At 33.4% G+C, this 23,570-nt stretch overlaps 1 long non-coding RNA gene across 2 annotated transcripts in view; it reads left to right on the forward strand.

Moving 5' to 3' along the window:
• Positions 1–18,745: 18,745 nt before the first annotated feature.
• Positions 18,746–23,570, forward strand: part of LOC110271953 (uncharacterized) — a 36,622-nt gene continuing 31,797 nt past the window's right edge. The window contains exons 1-3 of one of the 2 annotated variants that reach the window (XR_015883673.1): positions 18,746–19,164; positions 19,702–19,859; positions 20,494–20,590. This is a non-coding gene — a long non-coding RNA (uncharacterized LOC110271953). Of the gene's footprint in view, positions 19,165–19,701; positions 19,860–20,493; positions 23,020–23,570 lie in introns of those variants that run through there. The other variant, XR_002362818.2, reaches the window with a different exon arrangement.

Raw genomic sequence — 23,570 nt, forward strand, 5'->3', positions numbered from 1 at the left:
GGATCACCACGAGCGATCGTGAGCGATCAAGGCACCCATTTTTGTAACAGGAGACTAACATGATTGATAAAGAAGCATGGGATAATCCATAAAGTTGCAACAGCTTACTATCCCCAAACTAATGGGCAAGCCGAGGTGTCAAACAGAGAAATTAAGCGTATCTTGCAAAAGATAGTAAAGCCTCATAGAAAAGACTGGAGCACCAGGCTACAAGATGCACTGTGGGCATATAGAACAGCATACAAGACACCCATTGGGATGAGCCCCTTCCGCTTGGTTTACGGAAAAGCTTGTCATCTCCCAGTTAAAATAGAACACAGAGCCTTCTGGGTAGTTAAGGAGTGCAACATGGGAATTGAGAATGCTGGAGTTGAAAGAAAGTTGCAACTGCAGGAACTGGAGAACCTTCGCCTAGAAGCTTATGAGAATTCCAGAATTTACAAGAAAAAGATGAAAGCTGTGCATGATCAAAACATGAAGAAGAAAGAGTTCAAACCTGGAGATTTTGTCCTCCTTTACAAATCTCGACTAAGGCTCATGCCCGATAAGTTGAGATCAAAATGGGAAGGTCCATACAGAGTAGAGAAGGCTGAACCGTACGGAGTTTATCACCTAAGCCATCCTTCAAGCTCTGAACTTATTAAGGTTAATGGACAACGCCTGAAGCTATACCATGGTGAGAAGGTGCAGAAAAATAAGGAGCTTGAGATCTTCCGCTTGGAAGATCCCCACATCGCAGTAGATTGAGCTAATGGAGCGTCCAACTTACGGACATTAAAGCAAAGTGCTTGGTGGGAGACAACCCACCGCGGTATGATCGTTCTTTTCTTCACTTTTAGTTTTTCTTCTTTAATAACTCTTCTCTTTATTAGTGCTTTTGTGCTCTTTCATTTACATGTCTTTATATTTCCTTAAAAAAAAAGGGTTTTCGTCACGCGACGCGATCGCATCAGCGACGCGTCCACGTCGCAAGGGCGATGGAGAAAAAAAATAAATGAACAGAGAGTTAGCTGGAGTGTGGCTGGAGGCGTGCCAATGGCACAAATCGACCCACACGACCGCGTCCCTGACGCGTTCGTGTCGCATGGGAATCATGGCCTCCCACGCGACCGCGTGCCCCACGCGGCCGCGTGCCCTGAGTTTTCGACGTAAAAGGGTGCACAGTAACATTCTGTGTGAGAGTGATGCTGGATTGGTGCTGGAAGCACAATCCTTGTCACGCGACCGTGTCGCCGACGTGGCCGCGTCACCCATTTCTAACGCACACTCACGCGATCGCGTGACCCATGCGATCGCGTCACCCAATTTTGGCAATTAAAATAAATTGAACAGAGAGTTGTGCTGGAGCGAGGCTGCACTTGCGCCAGCAGCGTAACATGGGTCACACGACCGCGTGACCGACGCGATCGCGCCTTCCTTACCTGGAAGCGCACCCATGCGAACGCGTGCCCCACGCGGCCGCGTCGCATGCGCCGCACAGCTCAACCTAAAATTGCCACATACCTTATCTTCCCCCCCCTCCCAATCCTAATTTTTCTTTTGCCTCCTTATTTCTTCCTTCCCCTTTTCCCTTTCTATCTCACCTTTCACTCTCTATCTCTCTCACCACCATTAACAAGGTTTTACCTTCTTCTTCCATCTTCTCTTTTCTATCATTCTTATTATTTTATGTATATATATTATTATGTCCTTTTCTTTTCTTTTTCTTTTTAATTTTTTTATTTTATTTTTCTTCTCCTTCTTTTCCTTTTTACATGGTGCTAGAAACTTTTTGGAGTCATCATCCCTCAATATATGCTTATGGATTATTACAAATTATTTGACATCTATTTTTTTCTTTCTCCTATTTAAGGGATTGCTTGCATATTCATCTTCATATTTTGTATACCCTATTCACCATGCATGCTATGTGTTTGTGAAAAAGCTCATATGGCATTATGCACTTCTCTATGCTATACTATTCAATGCTTGCTTTTCACAACTTTCCCTTACTATTATATTAATTGAATTTTATTGTCAATAAAAACATTTTGGCTTGTTACAAAGTATTGCTTGGTCTATGCTACTCATGCCCTTTTCTGGCATGCCAATAAATGCCTTGCATCCACTTGTCTTTGTATGCACCAGTTATTTTCCACTGTTGGCTTTTCATATGCACTCGAGAGCATGTGTTAATGTCATCTACATTTTGCTGTGCATCATTCACCTTCTTTTCCGTTTCCTTCCTTGCTGTATATCTCTTTAAATTTAATTTTCTTTCTCTTCCCTTCTTTCAGGATGGCCACCAAGAAAGGAAAGGAGAGAGCAACTTCCAAACCACCAGCAAGAAGAGGAACTAAAAGAGCATTAGTGGCAGAGCCTTCTTCAACTGCACTCAAGCCCTCAACAAAACGAGTTAAGAGGATAATAAGGGTTGATGAAAAGGAGAAAGCCTTTCCAGCAAAGGACGCTGCGCGATTTTTCAATCGCTACTGTGAGCAGATGTTCCCTATCCTGGCAGAAAGGAACTATAACAATGAATACCTTCTTATCCTCCCGTCCAATATTGCCACCTTTGTTGAGCCGCAAATTGAGCGAAGACAATGGGGTTTCCTACAGAGACAGCCAAGGTAGGTCAATCTTTCTTGGGTAGTTGAGTTCTACTCCAACTTCTACATGCCGACCTTGCAGTCTGTTTATGTCCGGCAGAAGCAAGTCCCCATCACAGAAGAGGCCATTCAGCAAGCTCTGAGTCTTCCCCCTATTCCAACAGGAATGGACGCTTTTCAAGAAGCCGCCCTTCAGCGCCAGAGATACCAATTTGACTGGGACTCCGTTCTCGGAATCATCGCAGCACCTGGCAGCTGTTGGATCTACAGATACCACCGTACCCGCCCTAAGGGAATCTTGGCTTCAGCACTTACCTTGGAGGCTCGTGTATGGGCACAGATCATGTCCTATTACGTCTTTCCGAGCACTCATGAGTCCTCCTTCACTGCGGACATGGCTGTTCTACTATGGTACATCCTTACAGACCAACCTCTGAATCTCTCAAGACATATCCGGAATGCTATGGAACACGTACAAATTGCGGGCAACTTACCTTTCCCCGCCTTGGTCTCAGATCTTGTCTCAGCAGCCGGAGTCTCCTACAGAGCTGGGGACACCAAAGCCATGCTTCCACGAGATGATCAGTATGTCCCTAACGGGAAATACCTCAGACTCTCAGCAGCCACTACAAGCCTTCCTACTGCTCCAGTTGAAGATAATCCTTCTTCAACACCACAAGCATCTACAACTGAGAATTTGCTCCAGCAGTTAATCGAACGGTTGGATCGGCAAGAACAGAAAGCAAAGATGAGAGAGCGCCGTAACGAGCGCCGATTCAAACACCTCAAGGAGCTACTCAAGGGACACTTCAGAGACTCAGATACCCCAGATTCCACTTCCTTTACTAGCACAGGGAGCTATGATGGTCCCGATGATGGAGATACTGCTACCAGCCCACCCCTGTTCTTGACAGATGGCACCGAGGACGGTGCAAAGCCTTAAGTGTGAGGAGGTCGGTCAGTACCTGACTTCCGGAGGTAATTTCTCTTCGCTAGCACCAATAATTAGGATATTTTAGTTAGATTTTCTTTCCTTTATAGAATAGAATAAATTGCGTAGGTTAGGATAGTTGCATGCATGTTCTACTTGATTGAAAAGACAATAAGTTTCTTTTTAAAATCTATCTTTGGAACAAAATTTCACTAATTTTTCAAAAAATTTTTATAATAAATTTGCTTGAGTTGTATTTGAAACATGATATTTGAATTAAAGAACACACAACCTGTGAAAGATTTAAGCCTTTATGTATGGTTACATTATTTAACCATAATTATTTCATTCTTGTGTGTTTACTTCTCTATGATTGTAATCTATATTTTGTTTTATCTTATATGTCCAATATTTATTATATTCACATGCTTGCACATGATTGAGGCCATTATTTGTTATTAACTCACTTATCCCAAATAAGCCTACCTTTTACATCACCTTTGTTAGTCCCTTGAGCTTTTAATCCCCTCTTGTTCTATAACCACATTACTAGCCTTAAGCAGAAAAACAAATAAAAAAATCCCAAGTGAATCTTTGGTTAGCTTAAGATAGAAATTATGTATCAACTAAAGTGTGGGAACATTGGGTAATAAGGGAATGTATTTAATTTATTTGAATATGGGAAATTTGGGAACCTACTCATGAAAAGAAAAACCAAATTAGAAAATAATGAAGAATCTATGTGCATTGATACGTTATGTTTGCTTTTATGAATTAAAAAAAAACAATAAAAATTATATATATATAAAATAAATAAGGGGACAAAATTACCCCAATGTTAATGTTAATCAATGCACATGTGATAAATTAAAAAGAAAAATTTGGTACATGAGTATGGGAATCATACAAAAGTGGGAATTATGGGTAGCTAGGTATGATTTTAAACTTGTATAAAGTATGTATATGTTAGGTGAGATCTTAGACTAATCAAAGATTCACTTTGTTAGCTCACTTAGCCTTATATATATATATACATCCTTACCTTTACCTTAGCCCCATTACAACCTTGAAAAGACCTCATGATGTTTGCATTGGTATATTAGCTGTTGTTGATTGGTTAGGAGAAGAACAAAAGTTAGAAAGCATGATTAGAGAAGGATAGAGTGATCACCCTATACACTAGAGATTAGAGCATACATACATTATCAGTGAGGGTTCAATACTTGAATTTTCATGTTCCCTGCTTTCATGAGCTATCTTCTTGCACTTTTATCCATTTTATTGTATAATGATAGAATTAGTGGAATTTGATTTGTAATTGTTTTGAAGAGCTTATTTACTTTTGATCAAGTGGGCAAGAACCATATAGTTGCATTTATTTATATATATATATATATATATATATATATATATATATATATATATATATATATATATATATATATATAGGTTTGCATTGCATTTCATGAGTTTCAACATGTTCATACTTATTTCCTTATCTCCTTCAATTAAGCATGAGGACATGCTAATGTTTAAGTGTGGGGAGGTTGATAAACCACTATTTTATGGTTTATATTGTGTTTAATTATGTGGTTTTATCATGATCCTTACCCACTTATTCATTAAATTAGCATGCATATTAGATTTCTTTCCGGAATTTATTACATGTTTGAAAACTACTTCCTAGAGACTTTAATTATTTAATTTTAATTCTCCTTTATTCCATTCGATGTCGTGATCTATGTGTTAAGTGTTTCAGATTTTATAGGGTATGAATGAGTTGGAGATTGGGAAGGAAGCTAGCAAAAATGGAAGAAACACAAGAATTTGAGGAGATAACCAGCGAGAAGTGACGCGGTCGCATGGCTCACGCGACCGCGCGAAGGAGAGCAAATCGCAGCGATGCGGCCGCATGGCTCACGCGGCCGCGCGGATTGGAAAGCTCAAGCGACGCGGTAGCGTGGACGACGCGAACGCGTGGCGAGGAAAAGCGCAAGTGACGCGTCCGCATGGATGACGCGATCGCGTGACATGTGCGATCTGCATAATCTGCAGAATTCGCTAGGGGCGATTTTGGACCCTATTTCGACCCAGTTCTCGGCCTGGAACAACAGACTAGAGTCAGAGAATATGCAGAAACGAACAACACATTCATTCAGAGACAGTTTTAGATCTAGTTTTACTCTCTTAGGTTTTTCTCTCTAGGTTTTAGAATTTTTAATTTTCAATTGATCTTAGCATTGGAACATTGAGAAGAGTTAATTCATCATCAAGACTTCGTCATTCTAGTTCGTTTTCTTAACTTGGTTTCACTCTTCCATGTTCTTTGTTTTGTTCAATTTTGTTATTTGAATACTTTTATGATTAATTAATGCAAGGATTATTTCTTTTTAATTCAATTTCAATTCCAATAATCATGTCTTCTTTTAATTTCCTTTCATGTGCTATGGATTTATTATTTACAATGCGTGAGTAGTTTCTTTACTTGATGGGGAGTTGATTAAAAGGAACTCTTGAGTTGGAAGGATTAAAGAAAAAATTTGTAATTGGGTTAAATGTTGGATTGCTATCCTGTCACCAACGCCAATCCCTTTGAACTAAGTGGGTTGCAACTTGTGAACAGATCTGGCATTCCAACTTGTTTGACTTTCCCTTACCTAGTAAAGGATAACTAAACAGAACAACCATTAATTATAAATTAATCTTACAATCACTCCATCAATAGTAGAAATTCCAACCAATCAACTCCCAGTCAAGACTTTTACTCATATTAATTAAATTTTCTCAATTTAAATTCCAATTTACTTAACTCAACTTTTTTGAACATATAATTAATAAGATAGCACACTTTTCTACAACTCGTTGGGAGACGACCTGGGACTTAAAACTCTCAGTAATTTTTAATTCAAACTCTCTGTGACATACTTCTAAATTGATAGGCAGATTTTCGGTGAGTTAAGAACTATACTTGCAACGTAACCATTTTAATAATTTTTAATTCATCAGCTTCTGCGTCTCATCAGATATAGAGTTATTTTTTATTTTTGCTTTTCTGTACGAAGTGTGAACATATTAATCCCTAATTTAATTGGGATTAGATAAAAGAAAATGAAACACATACACAATATTTGTAAATAAAAAATTTTATATGTAAAATATTGTTATTAATTTTATAATAAATTTTAATTTTTGTATTAAGACAATTTGTTACAAAATATTATTTTGTTTTGTAATATTTGTTTGTTACAAAATTATTTTATAATGAAACTTATTACAATAATTTTATAATAACTATTTTTTTTATAAAATTATTTAGTACGTAACAAAATTAATATTTTTTATTTTTTATATAAATATTGTAATTTTTTGTAGTGATAGAAAAGAGAGATAATAACACAAAAAATAGTTAGGGTTATAATAGAAAAGAGAGAACATAAGAAAAGAAAATTTCATTAGTATTTTTAATGATAACATTGAAGAGATAAAAATAAATAAAATTGAAACTGCCCGAAACGGAGACGATAAAAGTTTGCTATGTATATATTATAAAATTAATTAAAAGCTTTGTTTGATATATATACATATAATATGCGGTTGTTTTGTCGATTTTTAGCAAATCGATGGTGGTTCGATATATAGTAGTCTGGGAGTAAAATTTACTCTTCTGTATAAGTATCAGTTTTTTAAAAGTGCATCAAAATGTCTTCGATTAGATGAGTATTGGGTATAAAAATAAATTAGACTTTATAAATCAATGAAAGAAACAAAAAGGTAAAGTTTTCGAAACGAAAATGTGCTGAAAACGGAAAAGTTTGCACTGAAATTGAAAAAAAGTAATAAAATGTCTTTGTCTGGGTTAAAGGGCTTTGACATGAAAATCTAAAGTGCAGAAATGTAAATTGGACGAAGAAGATAAAGGATACTTGAAAGATAAATTTGCTTGAAAGATAAAGTTTACAAGAAGATAAATTAAAAGAAAGAAAACATGGAAGGAACCCTACAGAAAAGTTACTCGATCGCAGACTCAGGGATTCTCTGGGATGTGAGTGTGCTTGAGTATTTTCTGAGTTAAAGTTCCAACCTTTATACCGTAAAACTTCTTCGTATTTATAATCTACTTTTGGTAACTGACAACTAATTACCATTAATCACAGAATCACAATCTGAAATGCATACTCCTTGATAACCATTTTTGTCTTTTAGCTGTACACATTTTCCATGATTTTCTCGCGTGATAAAAGCCTCTAACTTTTTCACTACCATAACTGCTCGATCTACTTATTCGAACATCTTAATCGGTTACCTGTCTCAAAAATCTTGTTCGATTTGGCCTATTCAATTTAATAAAGTAAATATAATCGAATCTGCGTCGATAACCTTCAACCCACGCTTATGCGTGTATTTTTTTGAAAACTATCTGAACTCTTCAATTTCTTCATCACTTCGAACTACCTCGCTTTAATTGAAAAATAATTTTTCGATCAACAATGGTATAACAAATGAATAGCTAATATAAATAAATATGAAAATAAAAATAAAAAAGAAACTGTCCAAAATTAATAGGTTCGAGAGTCTTCCTCTCAGATTGAATAAATCCAAATTGTAATACCCTTAAAAAGAATTAGGTAGGGTTACTTTAGGTGATGGTCTCCCATTAAAAAACATGAGGAATTGAAGATATGGAAAACATTTTATCGGTGCCTTCTTTTGGTAAGGTATGGTCACCGAATGAGGAAGACCATAAACAAAGGTGGGTAAAATTTAATAATCATGTTACATATGCATTATATAAAAAATAAACCACCACCTAATAAGAATATATCCTTGATATTTATGAAAAATATAATTTAATTATATTGTTATAAAGATATTTAATTATTTAATTATGATAAATTTGAATATTTTGATATAAAATATGATTATTTTGATAGTTGATTATTTTGTTAAAAAATATATAAAATAATATATATAAATTACATAAATACATATTTTTTTTAGTTTTTTAGCGTTTATATTTTTTAGAGTTTAAAAAACATTTTTGTAAATCATTATGAGTTATAAATACTGATAAATATAATTATTAATATATCTCTCTATCAATAACTTAAACTTTTAAAATAAATAAATAAATATATATATAATATGAGAATTCTATGAACCAAATGTTTAGTATTCAATTTTTACTAACCCTAAAAGAAATTTTTTTAAGAGACATTTTAGATATAATTATTCATATATTTTTATTTATTAATTAAATTTTAAGATAAATAGTTTTATAATATCAAATTTATTATATATGAAAAATTTTTTTATAGTATTTTTTAATTCGATAGATCAAGACTAATTCGTCGTGAATCTATCGGAGATTCATAGCTTCATTTAAAAGTTTGTCGCTGATCAATAAATTACTGGATACGTAATTGCAAGATTTGAAACTTTCGGCCCTTGACACTTGATTAAGTAGAGAAGTGAACTAACAATTTTATTAACCCAAGTGAATTATAGAAAAAATTGTTATAATTAAGCAAAAAATAAAACTAAACCTACTGATAAAAAGAAACACATTTAAATATTAATAAATGAAATATGAAATCCAGACTAATTTTATTATCCGACAGATCTTATATAAGATATGATACGGTGTAAAAACGATTCTTGCAAGCATTATCGATCATTATATAAATATAATTTTAAATAAATGTCGACAAATATAAGTGCCATTGAGATAAGCAAATAATTGAAATTGATATTGACATGAACGGCACAGAGCAAACCTAAAAAAAGAATAACAATGTTACGTTGACATGATAACTACAACTAAAAATAATTGGTGAATTGTGGGCAACGATTTTTGGACATGCTTTTGTTTCTTTGTGTTTAGTTTCTCATAAACACACATATAGGCTTACGTTATCATCATATACTCAACTATTTTAGGATTCATTGAATCAGCATTCATTCGTTAGACAAGAAAAAATCAGTCTGTTAAACAATATAATATACATAGGGTAGTAAAATTTCAAGAAACTTGTTTTTCTAAAAATATACATAGGATAATAATTTTTTTTTTTCTAAATTTTGTAAAATTTTAACTGTTCATATCTATATATAAATAAAATATCTTAATGATTCAATATTTGAATTAATAATTTATAAAAAAAATAAAAAATACATAATTACCACCAATGAAAAACTCAAAAAATTTTAGTAGTGAGACAAAAATATATTAAATTATTTTTTAAAAAATATCTATATTTACACTATATGTAATGAAGATATAGAAATGGAAAAGAATTAGTGCACAACTTTCTTTTCTAAAATATTGTCATTTCATATAATTTCTAATTTTTTTTTATTATTTTCAAAACTTGAACTCAAAATCTTATAAATTATAAACAATTTGTTATTCTAAGTTTTCAATTAATTGTATTTTTACTCTTTTTACACATATTTAATAAATAAAAGAGAGCTGCTACACATTCAAGTCTTTTTGACAACCAATTAAGTTAGTCCAAACCCAATAAAAATAAGTTTCATTAGTTGTATTCATGCTCCAACTACGTAAACGTTTCCGTGTTTCTCTCCTCCTCCTTCTTCTTCTTCTACTTCTTCGTGTTTCTCTTCCTCCTTCTCGCATTCCTCTTCCTTCTTCTTCGTATTTCTCTTCCTTCCTCTTAGTTTTATTTCTCTCAAGACAGTAAATCAAGAAGAATTTTGAGAAAATGAAATAAGAAGGAAAAGATAAAGAAAAAAGATGAAAAAGAAGAAGAAGAAGAAGTGAAAGATGAGGAGGAGAAATTCAAGTGAAATGAAACCAAATGAACCTAAATTAAACTAAGAAATGAACTGAAACTTCTTAAGGAATAAAAATTTGGTCAATACTTAACAGCAGCATCAAGTGAACCTCAGTTAATTCATAAATGAACCAAAATTAGTTTAAATTTGAATAAAAACTAACTAAAAAATCACACATGAGTAAGTTCAGCAAATTCAAACAAAACGAAACCAAATAAACCTAAATTAAACTAAGAAATGAACCGAAATTTTTTAAAGAATAAAAAATTTCGTCAATACTCAACAGCAGCATCAAGTGAACCCCAGTTAATTCACAAATGAACCAAAATTAGTTCATATTTGAACAAAAACTAACTGAATAACCACACATGAACAAGTTTAGCAAATTCAAACGAGACGAAACTAAATGAACCTAAATTAAACTAAGAAATGAACTGAAATTTCTTATGGAATAAAAAATTTGGTCAATACTTAATAGCAACATCAGGTGAACCTCAGTTAATTCACAAATGAACCGAAATTAGTTCAGATTTGAACAATCAGTAAAAAAACTCAATCATCAACAAAAATACATCGAATTTATTTCTGGATCCAAATGACCTCAAATAAACTAAAAAATGAACCAAAATTATTTAATAATAGTACCAGAAAAAATAAGAACTAATAAAGATGTTAGCAAAATGTTGGTGTTGTTGGTGATGACGATAACGAAAGAGAAATAACGAAAAAGGAAAAGAAGAAGAAGAAGAAGGGAAGAAGAAGAACCTGCTTGCGCGAATTTGAAAGAAGAAGAAGCGATGGCAGTGAACGTGCGCACGTGAATTTGAAATAGGGTTAATTACTATTTTGGTCCCTAAGGTAGGGGCTGAAAATCTTTTTGTCCCCGGCCTTTTTTTAACTACAAAATGGTCCCAAAAGTTTAATTTAGTTTTAAAATTGTCCTTCGGACAAAAATACCCTTTCCCCTTCTTCTCCAAAATCAACCACAAAGCAGAGGCAGAAGCAGAAGCAGAAGGAGAAATAGAAGCAGAACCAGAAAGCAGAAGCAGAATCAACAACAACAACAATGGATAATGAAATCACAGCAACAATAAAAGCAGAAGCAAAAACAGAAGCAGAAAGTAAAAGCAAAATCAGCAACGATGAAACAACAACAACAATGAATAATGGAATCACAGCAACAACAAAAGCAAAAATAGAAGTAGAAGTAGAAGTAGAAGTAGAAGTAGAAGGCAGAAGTAGAAAGGAGAAGCAGAAAGCAGAAGCAACAACAATGAAACACCAATGGATCTGCTGGCGTCCAACGAGGAGCATCGATGACTGTCCAACCTCGCGGATTTGCTGGCATCGACGTGACCTTAGTCCAGCGGCAGCGATGGGACATGGCTCGATGGCGACCGATGACGGCGGTTCGCGATGAGGATGACGGTAGGGCGTGGTTGGACGCGGTCTTCTTCAGCGCCTCCGTTCCTCTCTTCTCTTCCTCTCCGCTTCTCTTTCTCTCTCCCTCTGCTCTCTCATCTCGTGTCGTTAGTGTGAGTGAGATCTGGAACCCCTCCCCTCTCCCATTAGTGTGACCGAACAACAAGGAGCGGCAGCGGCGGCGGCGGCGGCGGCGAGGAGCAGCGGCGCTTCCCCTCCCCTTCCCTACCTTCCCTTCCCCACCCTCTTCCCTGGAAACCCCTCCCCCCAAACGAAGCGTGATTCCCGTCCCCCTTAGCTTGTTTCCTTTTTTTTCTTTTTTTCTTTTAGTTAGGGATATTTTCAGAATAAAAATAAAAAATTTGGTCAAAAGAACAATTTTAAAACTAAGTTAAACCTTCGGGACCATTTTGTAGCAAAAAAAAGGTCGAGGACAAAAAAAATTTTCAGCCCCTAACTTAGGGACCAAAATCATACTTAACCCTTTAAAATACTTGGTTGGACTTGGTTAGGATTATGACTTAAATGTAGAGATTTATTCTAAATAAAATAGCTGATTAATAGGCACGTTAAGCGTATTATTACACTAGTATTTATAATTTGAAGTTAGAATTATATATAATTACAAAAGAAACAAGGTTGCAAAAACTAAACCGGACAATGATTCAACCAGGATCGAACTATGATTGAACCGGTTTAATTAAATATAAAATAAAATAATTAAAAATTAAATATATAATTTTAAATATTTAAAATTTTATAATTTTTACATAATAATTTATCATTAAATTATTCACAAACAAATTCAAACATCTTATAAATAAAGATGTTTTAAATCACTTATCCATCTTCAAAAATAAAACTTTTTTAATTAATTTCTAATCAGCAACGACTAAGTGTATTACATCAAATTAGAGAATTTGGTTTAAAACAGAACAAACCCTAAAAAGGTAAGGAGAACTACCATTGGGCATCAAGAGCAACATACTTATGGACATGAACCTGAATATTAAGACTATGGACATAATTAACATAATTAAAAAGGTACCATCAAGATCCTCAAGATTATGTTAATCCATTCAATTAATCTGAACTTTAACATTATGTCAATCCATACAATTATATCAATAATCAACAAAATTATTTCAGAAAAATTAACTCAGAGAACAAACTAACAAGAATCAGAAAAATTAATAAAAATACAAAAATTAACTCACAAAATGAATTAATAAGAATAAAAATAATAAACAAGGATAAAAAAATTAACTCAGAAATCAGAATAAAAAAAATTAATGCAAGAAAAAAAAAGGACGGAAGAAGTAGTGGAAGAGCACTTATCGAAAAAGAGAAAGTGATGGGCAAGGAGAGACATTCACGCTTCAAAGTGAGAAAGACGGCAAGCAGAGACATCCACCACAATGAGCATAGAGGCGGCCGATGACGATGAGAATAGAGGCGTGACCTTTTGGCAACGCAAAGAGAAGTCAGAAGAGTAGACCTTCGAATGGTGATTGGCGAGGTTTACTCGAGGAGAAGAGCAGACCTTGGTGGTTGTCACTGCCGGGTGGTAGGGGCTGATGGTGGAGGCGTGGTTTTGCTGATGGTAGGGGTTACAAAAATTACGGTTGTGATTTGGGGAGAGAGAAAGGAGAGGGAAGTGTTTTGCACTTCTGCTTGTCTTATGCTCATTTTGGCCTTTTGGGTTTTCATTTTTTTAAGTATCAAAACGACGCTATTTTGATAGTGAAGATTGAACTACGACTTTCAAGAATCAGGTTGGTTCAGTTGGTTCACCAATTAACTATCGATTCGATCATTTTTTTATAGGACAGTTTTGGAGGTCAATCAGACTAGCCAAGTGACCGGTTCTCGATTAACTCAATCGAACCAGTCAATTTGGTTTGATTTTCAGAACCTTAAAAAAACAAAACTTATATGTGAAAAGTGTATTAATATAAAATAATAAAATCTTCCAAACTATTAATCATTGCAATTTTCAATTATTAATTATCTCCCACTTAATTAAAAAGCTCATTTATTACAATATTTATTGCATAATTTTTTTAACAAAAACAACTATTACAAACAAAATCATTTAAGAGTTAAAATTTTCTAATAAATTATCAAAAGAAAATAAACTATAATACTCACGTAGTAAGTCTTTAACATTATTAATAAGATCAAACTTTTTTTCAAAAACCTCTTCCGTCACCTAAAAATCAACCAAATTGATACTTTCATAATCAATTGGATCATATTGCAGCTTTTACTAGTTTTACTTTTTTGAATTTCTTTCAATAAACCTTCTATTTATTTTTCTACATCATAAGAAACCTTAGGACACTTTTTAATATCTCCACCTATCTTGTCAACTGTTTTTTTATTCTGTTAATTCTCCCTCGTTCAAATATATGACTTTCCGTTCATTACTTCTAAAGCAACATATCTCTAAGTTGGATCCATTTTTCTCTGAATATTAGAAGTTTGTGATTGAAAATATTGTTGGAATCAATAGGATGAGAAACTTCATTTGAACCAACAGGATTTGAAGTCGAATTTATTCTCTACATTATTATCCCTAGATGCTTTTTAATTGATGTTCTTATTCATACCTAAAAATTACCAATAATCTAGTACCAATATTATAGCGACTTAATAATCTCAACATAGATAGAATAATACATAACAAAAAAAAAAATTAATAGTAGAACCATAAGAAAGTCAAAGAAAATCACTGTAAAACTAAAAACCAAAAAAGAAATTAGAGACAATAGAACCATAACATATCAATAATGACTAACGACAACAATTAAAACAACAATAATTGAAGAATAAAAATGAAAAATTACAAATTAACAATCTTAAACCAATTAAAACATCAATTACAATAAAAATATCTTCTCGAGAATAGAGGACAAGGAGCATGACAAAAGGATGGATGCGGCTGAACTGGAGAAAATGTGGCTCGGACTATTGTGAAACTAGAGCTGATGAGGATTGTGCGCGACGGAACTGAATCAGAAGAGGGTGGAGTGTGGAGGAACTGGAGCATAGAATGAATGGACTGCGGTGGACCAGAGCCACCACGGCGGGACAACGGCTGTGCGATAGAGGAACGGCATGAATCAATAAGTTGCAGTATGGATGGCGAATTCGAGCAATGGCAGAGACGACCGTAGTGGAGAAGGTGGCTTCAAGCAGTTGCGACGGTGGTGGTTATACAGCGATGACTGGATGGAGCAAGTAAGGAAGTGAGGAAGGAGCTCAAGACCAAGAGGCAAAGGAAAGAGAAAGAGTAGTGAGTGAGTGCTGAGCCTGGTTTAGGATTACCATTTTTTTTAATTAATAAACGAAACAACATCGTTTTTTTCCAAAATGTGAAAATCGGCCGGATTCGGATTCGATTCCACCATGAAATTTTTGGTCAGTTCAGTAGTCCAATTACAATTTTTAAAATAGACAGTTATGCTTTTTGACCAAATTGCTTTTCTCGCCGATTTACAATTTGACGAGTAGATTCAAGCCAAATTTTAGAACCTTGATTTAAAAGCGTTATTTCATTTAGGATCTTTTACTGTGAAAGTACTTCTGAAGCAAAAATCTTTAGTAAACACAGAAAGATAATAAAATATGTTAATAAGACAAAAATAATAACATATGAATTAAAAATTTTAAAGAGAGATCATTTATGGATGGACGGTGCATCTTATGAAGTAGGAGTATTCATGGTCGGGTGAAACTGGATTTGATGTGACTTAGACCTGACCCGAAATATATACCGAGCCTATTTGTTAGACTCGAACTTGGCTCTAGACCCGATGAAATCTACACACTTTCGGGCCACGATTATATCGGATAAAAACCGAGTAAAAACCGTGCCGTTAACATTACCTTCTTGTAAGCTAGCATGTGAAAATACCAAGACTCCAACCATTATTTGACATGGTAAAATTCACTTAGAAAAATATAACAAGAACCAATCCTTCTCTAAAATTAAAGCATAATCACAATCAATACTAATATTGTCTAATAACACCAAATATTTAAATCAATACAAATAACACAATATTATGTATTAGTCTAGTTAGTCTTATGCATTTTAAACATAAAACATTAACTTATAGTCTTATAATGACTAATAACACAAAATTTAAGGTTTACAATATTTAAATTCCACATAAGAATAGTCATCATTCATCACTAATAACACAAAATATTAATTGTGTATGATGACCGAGCCACCGGACCGAATTCAGGTGACCTGAGTTATGGCTCGGACCCGACCCGAAATAATAACCGGATCTATTTTTGAGATCCTTACCCAACTTTAAACCGGGTAAAATTACACCAAATTAATTCTTAAAATATTTGGGATTGAAATGGATCTTCGGATCGGACAGGACCATATACACTTCTATTATGAAGAGAGGGGTCTTGCCCCATTGGAATTTTGAACAAAAGTAAAAAAAGTATATATATATATATATATAGAAAAACCCAAAACAACCCCTGACAATTACCTTGAAAGACAACGAGGCCCTTGACAAAAAAAATCCAATCCGGTCTCTGATAATTATCTCGAAAGGACAACGAGGTCCCTATGCCAAAAAAAAGTCAATGTTATTTTTTTTAGCACAGGGGCTAATCAGTCCAAAAAAAAATCAGGGGTCAGATTAGGTGGTTTTTTTTTGAGACCTCGTTGTCCTTTCGAGATAATTGTCAGGGGTCGGATGTGGTATTCACTCTTGTTTTTATTATTATATTATATTTGCCCAGATAGACAATTTTTTTGAAGTTTATGTTTGAAAAAAAATTTTATTTTGTTTAATTTAACTTGCAACAATATTTATCTTGTTAAATTTGATTTAATATTAAATTAAAAATAAATAAATCAATTTAATAAAAAATTATTAAGTATTAATAGTATATTTTCTTCAACTTATCAGTTAGTTAATTAATTAATTAGTTACTAAATAAAAATTTAATTTTCTAAACATAAATAACATTATTGATATTTTTTTGTCTTCATAAAAAATTATTTGATATAAGAAGGAGTATGATCCATCTATTTATAATGAATATATGTTAGATAATATTGATGTTAATTTTTATCAAAGTAATAGTAGTGGTAATGATAATGACAGTAGTAATAATACATTTTATATATGCTGTATCACTTGATTTTTTGGTTTAAATAGTGAAAATAAAAGTGACGATAATTTTAACAAAACAAATCTGTAATAAATTTAGGCAGATTTTGATGATTGATAATAAATTTTAATATTTTATGTTTAATTTTTTTTGTTATTTGACTTTTGATTTTGTATTTAGATAAAATTATAATATTGTAGTTAATGTAATACTTTTAATTTAAATATAATATTTTAAAATTTATATTAAATTATAATTATATTTTAGTGTATATATTTATATTTTATTTATTATTTTATTATAAAATTACTTTTCAATTGAACTATAATTAAATCAATAAACTAATAAATTAATAATTAAAACAGTTTGATGATTGGTTTAATTTTCAAAATCTTTGCTTTTAACATAAATACGGTATAAATAGTGTAAAAATTCGAATTATTTATGTACTCAACTAATGCTATGTGTATTTTTATCAATTTATTTTGCTAAATCAATTAAGGCACTTTCGTATCGAGGACGCCTTTACATTTAGGATTTTTTTGTGTTGGAAGATATTGTTCCGATTAGTTTAGACTTTAGAGCCTTTTGTGTGGCTCCCTTTAAAATTTTTTATACTAAAGCATTTTTTGCATTTAGAACCTCCTATTCAGCAAAAAACAATAAAATATGTCAACATGGCGCGAAAACAATGGCATATAAAAAGTAGTTTATAGAAAAATGAATAATAAATTTTGAAAAGAGTGGTATTTAATTATTTAGACTTTATATATACACGATATAAATATGAGAAAACTATATGTTGTATGTATCCCAACTCAAAATTACACTTTGAGCGGACAAACTTAAATAAACGTGGAATACTCATAACCATTATTTGAGTGGAAGCAAGCTCTCAATTATTGCAAATAGAGATATCGTATGATGTTACGTCGGATTCTCACCTTTCTGACGTTGAATTATTTCATGTTTAGATTAAAATATGGTCTATATATAATACATATACATATATATTTTATTAACTAGGCACTCTCGTTATATGCCTTGACATTTTATAGTTGACAAAATAGTTTATATCGTGAGGATAACTATACTCTATTTAAAAATGATTGAGATTATGTTTAATTTATCGGAAGAAGTTATCCTCATGCACGCACGCTTGTGACAATCGTCATATTATTAAAACTTCAATTCATATGAAGAGAAGAACATAAATGTTTGCTAGATAGATAGTTCTGTTAATAGCATGTTAGATGGTAGTGGATTTTCACATCATCAATGGCGGTTACTAATAGAACTAGCTAAGAAATCTTTAGTAAACTATTAATAAAAACACATCTCCAACAACAGTTGTCCTTGCAAGAAACAAGAGAGAATGAAGAGAACATGTATGTTTGGATGCATTTGGTTTACATTTTTTATTTCTTGTTTTCATTTTTAATATTTTTAATTTTTAAAATTTTGTAAAAAAATAAAAATAAAATTGAAAATATAATTTTATTATTTTTATAATATTTTTTTAAAAAATCTAAAAATAAAAGATACTAAAAATAAAAATAAAAAACGAAAACATAACCTTTTGTGTCTCAATTTTATCAGTTATATGAAATAAGGTATAAGGCATTTATAGGTGATGAATAAATTAATAAAAAATACATTATATTTTATAATTAAGGATTTATCATATTAATAAATAGAATAATTACTACAAAAAATAGTTTAAAATGACATTAATAATATGGGATTTTATAGACCCGTCTTAATATTTAAGTATTGTGGCATTTTATTTTGTTGGCATAATTAATTTGCGTTAAAATGGCAATTTTTGGTGATTTTCTGGCGGTTTTAAACCGCCATTATGACTGTATATAAAAACTTCAACCCTAATCTAACTCTCCTTATACATTGAAACGTTGCCATTGTGAGAGAAAGGTTGAAGTTCCGCTGTTGCGATCTCTTCTGTCACGTTCTCCTTTGGAGACGTTCTCCTTTGGAGACATTCTCCTCTAACAACGACCTTCTCTAGCGACGTTTCCTCCAGCGGCGATTTTCTCTGGTGATGATCTCCTGCAACGAAGACCTCCTCTTGCGACGTCTCCTCCAGCGACGATCTCCTCCTACGACGTCTCCTCTAACAGTGATGATCTCTTCTGGCGACGTCTCCTCCTGTGATGTCTCTTCTAACAACAACGTCTCTTCCAGTGGCGTTCTCCTATGCCGGCAATCTTGTCCATCGTGCTACTATGTTGCGAGTTTCTCCTCCAGCAGACTTGTGAGGTAGGTTCTTTTCCTTCTTTTTCCTTTGTTCTTTTGAGAATATTTCATTCTAATTCCTTCAATCTCTTTAATTACTGGTAAAAACTTTTGCATATAATTAGTGATCGATTGTCATCTTAGGCTTTTCTTAGTAATTCTGTGATCTTTCTCCCTTAAACTTTATGATTGAGTGTTCAATTGTTCACAGATGAAGTTAAAACTTATTAGACTGATCATAAGATAGTGATAGTCTAATATTGCAATTTCAATTAATTTTCTTTTTATAGTAAGAGTGTTGTCTTTCTGGAAACTGCAGGCTTAAATCATAAATATGATTCAATTCTTTATTTTTGGTGTTTATTTTCCATATTAATTCTCTGTTATGCAAGATTTTTATCTTGTTTAAGCTTGTAATCGTATGAATCCTAGTGCTTGAAACTAATTACATGCTCTTAAGAACTTAAAAAAAAATATCTTCCTAGTGCTTGAAACTAACGCAGCAGAAGATTGAAGCCACTATTGAAAATAATGATGCTAGTATATTCGTCTAAACTGCAGTCTCAAAACTCCCACAGTTAACTGCACAGGAAAGTTCGACTTCATTCCCCAGTTGGATCTTTCCCTAAGATCTCATCCGAGCACATGTGAGGCTGTGACAATGAACTCGCTGAGGAAAGGAGTACCATCATGCATTTAAATGCCTCAGCTTTCAAGCGGTAACCATTGAAATGCCTTGTTATTCTTGTACTTTTTCTTTTATTTTAAGTAGTTTATTTAAAAGAATAAAAAGGGTCCAATATCTTTAATCAAATTAACAGGCTCCATTTATCAAATCTCCTATACAAACTATAATGGTATTGGACATGAATTTTGTTACAAGCACCTGGGGGATATATTAATGATAGTGAACTGAGTGATAAGTTTTTAGTAACATAATATAAGTTTTTTGAAATGTATTTAAAAAATAGAAGAAAAAAGTTTCAAAGAACTAAAGTTACATGATTTGATATGCTTCATCTTTAACTTTAGAATAGGGATGGTAATAAGTTTTTCAAGTGTTGTCAGTCTTTAACAACTCTCATGTGTTGTTAATTTTAGGGTTAAGTACTTTTTCGTCTCTAAAGTCTGGAGTTAAAATCAAAATTGTCCCCGACCTTTTTTGTTATTAAAATCATCCTCAATGTTCATAAACACTTTAAAATCATCCTCCGTTCCAATAGCAAATTTTTTTGGTCAGTTTTGCCCCTTGTGTCTTTAACGCTTCTTTACATTCCCGCCGAACTTATTCACTTTCTCATTTACATTACACATTCAAAAACTGATGTTTCATCTTCAATGATGCCCTAATAGAGGTTCATCGTCGCCTGGGGGGGTATAGTTCCTGCATTTGGACTGCATTAGCAAGGGTGTGGAATAAGGTTGTTTCGCTGTTGTCATTGCGATTCAGGTATGTATGCACCATTGCATTATTGAATGCGTTGCTGTTGTAGTGAAGTTGTTAAACTTGGTGTTGTCTGTGAAAGTTGCGATTTATTTTCGGCTTTGTGGAGCTTGTATTTAATAATGTTGTAATGGATTCCATTAGTTTTCTAAAACTGCTAGGGTTTGGTTCAAACTTTTTTCTTTTTTCGTTTTGTACCTCATAGACCTTTGATTTTAGAGGATGGGAAGCTTCAATCTAACTATCTATCATGGGAATCGATCTGGGTATGATAATGGGACACTATAGTATATAAGGGACAAAAGACACTTATTGAAGATGTTGAGAGTGATTGTTGGTCTGTATTTGAGGCATATGCAAAGTTAAGGCAATTTGGGTACAAAAATTCTAACATATTAGCTCTTTGGTATAAGGATCCAACAGCTGAATGGTTAGAGAAAGCTCTAAAGTTATTTGTTGTTGATAGAGGTGCACTTGAGATGTGTAGAATAGCAGAATTGAGGAGTCATGTTGAGATGTGCATGAGGTTGCCGATGCTGAAGGTGTTTCTAAAGTTGGGTATATTGATGTTGGGGGCAGAATAGAGGAAAATCCTTGGAATCAGTTGGTAGTTTATGAAGGTCAACAAGGTGAACAGGTCCAATTCGATAATTTGCAACAAATTAATGAAGGAGATAAGGTGCACCCAAATGTAGCTGCTGAAAATACATGAAATGAATTAAACAGTGATGATGACAGTGACGATGAGGAGTTTCTTCTATCTAATTTTGAGGTTGACAGTGCATATGACATTCATTTTACAAATAGTGAAAAGGAATATGATTATGAGAGTGGGTTTGAGGAACTAAGAGGTGTTAAGGATGGTTTTCGGGTTGATAAAGGCAAAGGAGTTGTGAATGGTGATTTCAATGATGAGGAAGGCTTCAATAGTGATGAATTGAATTCAGAGCATGAGGTTGGTGGTGGTTAAGATAAGGAAGATGGAGAAGAGAAAGATGACTATGAAAGTAGGAGGTATCCAATTCATAAGGATGTAAAAGACATGAGGAGCTATAAGTGGGAGGTAGAAACTGTATTTTCTTTAAGAGAGGAATTTAAAGACACTGTAATAGCCTATGCAGTACAATCAAGAAGGGGGATCAGGGATGGCAAGCTTGACTTGGTTAGAGTGAGGGTGGTTTGTCAACAGGATTGCCCTTTTTGGTTATATAATGTAAAAATGGTGAGGAAACAACTTGGCAGCTTAGGTCTATGAATCTTAAGCATACTTGTGACCAGACACATAGGGTTGGAATATTGCATACTCCGTGGCTGAGTAGAGCTTTTAAAAAGAAGATGGAGCAAAACTCAAAAGTGAAGAAAAAGGAATTGGTGAACAAGGCACAAAGGATGTGGAATCTGACTGTGACAACGTCAATGGCAGCTAGGTCAAGACAAGTTGCATTGGATGAAATACAAGGAACTCACAAGACTCAATATAAGAGGATAGCTGATTACTGCTCAAAGTTGCTAAGGGCTAACCCAGGGTCAACAGTGAAGCTCAAGGTACAGAGGTCCCCTGATTTTGAGAACGAGGTTCAACACTCTTCATTGAACAACTTCTGCATTTTTCAAAGAATATATGTATATCTAGATGCTTGCAAAAAGAGTTTTTTGCACTATAGGAGATTTATTGGATTGGATGACTGTTTTCTCAAGACACCTCAAGGGGGGCAGTTGTTGACTGCGATAGGGTGGGACCCTAATGATCAAATGCTTCCTATTGCATATGCCGTTGTTGAGGTAGAGACCAAAGACACCTGGAAATGGTTTCTCCACCTGCTAATTGATGATTTTGGCTATGAAACTATTAGAAGATCAACCTTCAGGTCTGATCAACAGAAGGTAAACAATTATTGTATTAATTTATGTTTAGTAATTCATTTAATTCTGATAAATAACATTGTAATAACACAAACTTTTACCTCTTTTTTTATGGATTACTATCCGCTTTTGACGAAGTTATCCCAAGTGTAGACCACAGGTTCTATGTAAGACATCTGTACAGTAACTTCAGGAAAAAGTTTCCTGGCTTTCACTTGAAGCAATTGATGTGGAGATGTGCAAAGGCTACACACTAGAAGGAATGGGAGAGAGAGACGGTAGTCATCCAAAAGGTCAATATTGAAGCTCACAGGCATCTGAATGCTATTGCTCCCAAATATTGGAGTAGACCCAGGTTTAACTATTATTCTAAATGTAACACTCTTGTAAATAACATGTGTGAAAGCTTTAATGGTACAATAGTAGAGTCTAGGAAAAAGCCTATTGTAACTATGCTAGAAGAAATTAGGGTTTATTTGATGAGTAGATGGGTTGTTAATAGAGAAAGAATTCAAAAGTTTAGTGGTATAATTTTACCTCGAATTAGGAAGAAAGTAGAGAGAAGGGGCAGGTCAGCTTGTGAGTAGAGACCTGACTAGGACCAAATTGTAGGTTAGGATTTTCTCCAAATAGATCTTTCGTTGCAAGTATAGCTCCGAACCAACAATTGGCCAATAGTCAAATTATTATTGTAAAGATTGTCGCAATTCAAAGCAAATATGAACTGAGAGTATTTAGACTCCCGGGTTGTCTTCCCTAAGAACTAATGCCAAGGAGTGCACACAATTTTGGTTGTGGGAAACAAGGGGAGTTTTCAATAAGATGGAAGCAACAAATAAAGAGATAAAAGAACTAGACAAAATTGCAATTAATAAACTAATGAAGGAATTAAAGAACTATGTATGTAATATGGACAAGTAACACTCAAAATTGATGGAAAGGTAGTTCAAAACATAAATAAAACCTTGACTTGGGATGAGTTATGGAATCCCTTCCTTACCATAACCACAACTATGATAATTATGATGGATTAATCTCACTAAGTCAACCCTCACATTGGAGAGTAAGTTAAATGAGCATAAGTTTTCTTAAACCACAAATCCTAGCTTGCTTGCTAATTACC

This window comes from Arachis ipaensis, chromosome B5, assembly GCF_059453495.1.
Source record: "Arachis ipaensis isolate K30076 ecotype BB chromosome B5, ASM5945349v1, whole genome shotgun sequence".
In the NCBI taxonomy this organism is placed as follows: Eukaryota; Viridiplantae; Streptophyta; class Magnoliopsida; order Fabales; family Fabaceae; genus Arachis; species Arachis ipaensis.